This window comes from Erpetoichthys calabaricus, chromosome 2 (genome assembly GCF_900747795.2).
Source record: "Erpetoichthys calabaricus chromosome 2, fErpCal1.3, whole genome shotgun sequence".
Taxonomy (NCBI): domain Eukaryota; kingdom Metazoa; phylum Chordata; class Cladistia; order Polypteriformes; family Polypteridae; genus Erpetoichthys; species Erpetoichthys calabaricus.
This window is the reverse complement of record NC_041395.2, coordinates 208,779,297-208,781,317: the sequence shown is the minus strand read 5'-3', so window position 1 is coordinate 208,781,317 and position 2,021 is coordinate 208,779,297.

Below are 2,021 nucleotides of genomic sequence, written 5' to 3'. Positions count from 1 at the left end.
TTGCTTTCAAAAGATACAGTTAGTAAAAAAGATACGATGTCCAGAACCAGATCATAACAATTGCTTATTACAACTGAGAGATGGTACACTCACCAATACAGCTGGACTTCAGGCACATATTATTACAATTCCTCAAGCCTTTATCTGCGACAACTTAGTTACAGAGACATTTCGAACAGCAATCTCATTAGACCAAATGCCCCTTTTAACACAACGCACTATATTATGTCCAAAAAATATTAATATGGAAAACATTAATACCCAAGTCATTCCATTACTTCCTGGAGAGACACAACTCTTTCTAAGCTCGGACAAACTTGACTCTGATCACAACAATAACCATCTTAAATGACCTTACAAGTTCTGAGCTGGAATTACCTTTTACACTTAAACGGTGTGTACAAAGAAATTTTCAAATAAACCTTTACACTGTGCCACACACTTTATTGTTTGCTTTCTATTTGCATCATCTACACCGTCACACTATTCTATATCTCATTCATACATCACGCTCTTTGTCATTCCCAACACCAGGGGTTGGCGAGCGAAGCGAGCAGGGGGCGGAGCCCCCTAGTATATATATATATGTATATATGTATATATATGTATATGCAGATATGTATATATATGTATATATGTGTATGTATATATATGTTTACATAACCTCTTTAACACACTACTTCTCCGCTGCGAAGCATTGCACCACGCAAGCTGTCGTATCAACCACCAACTGTAACTTGCTTTCTTTATTCTTCGGTTATAGTCTTGAATAAAAGTATACTTTTATTTATGTGAAAACAGCTGTGTCAGATGGGGTTGTATGGATTGATAAGCAGCTAAGAACTGCTGATTTCAAGTGACGGTGAGATACGAAGAAGGCAGCTTCGCCAGCGTTTGTGTGTCAGAACCCTTTTGGGGGGGGGGTGGTAGTATGCATCGTGGTACACTGCAGACCTATAGCGCGTCTTTATGTCAGATGGGGTTGTATGGATTGATTCTGAATGCGACTGCGAGAATGAAAAGTGAATTAAAAAAAAAAAAAAAAAAAGCTAACCTTTACCAGTATCATAAGTTACACCGGCTGTTACAGACTGAAATCAAATTTATGTTGTTATTCTAAAATTGTAAGAATAAGAGCAGTTCATTTCTCAAAGTGGAGCCATGCGGGATCAAACTCACCACCCTCTGATTCCCAGTCAGGAGCTGATACCATTACACCACCACGGCAGTTGTAGTAAGAATGTCAATGTGGTATGCTAACGCGGCTTTTTTTTTGTGCAGTTATATTTTCGAATAAAAGCGCACGTGTTCTCTTATTTGTACCTTTTGTGAAAGTGTTTCTTTGATATATGGACTTCAGGCTTCATACGTTATATAGTTTATGCCTACATTTTGTCATTTACTATTAGAATATGAAAAACGTTTCTGTTTTAAAAATGTGTTGCACAGACTACTATAGAAACGGAACACACATGAAATGCGTGTATTCCAAATAACACTATATTATTTCCACTCTAAAACTCCACTTCAATCCCAGAAAATCAAATCAAGGCAAGCCATGAGCTAGGAGAAATTCGTTCTAAGTCGGTGGGGGGATGGAATAGCTGGCTGCTAGTAGCTTTTGTTTATCAGCACATTTAGATGACAAAGGACTCTGGCGGAGAGGTGCAAACGGATCTAAGACGCGATTTAAGGTGGGACGGATTTACGAGTTTTTTCGTAGGCTCTGGTAATTCTAGTGTTAAGGATAATGCGTCCAAACTGAGAGCACTTGCCGATCAGCTGGAAGACGTTAAGCAGACATTCACAACTCAAATTGAAACAGCTGAACAGTTGGCATCTACCGCCGATGGAAAAGCTACAGCTACGAATTCCGAATGCAAAAAACTCTGAGACAGACTTGCGGCTCCCGGAAGATGGATGCAGAAGGAATAATACTCGTAGCTGAATTATTCTCAAAAATAATTGGAGAGGACTTTAAATCAGATAACCGAGATAGTGGCAGCTTATCGCATACGTGG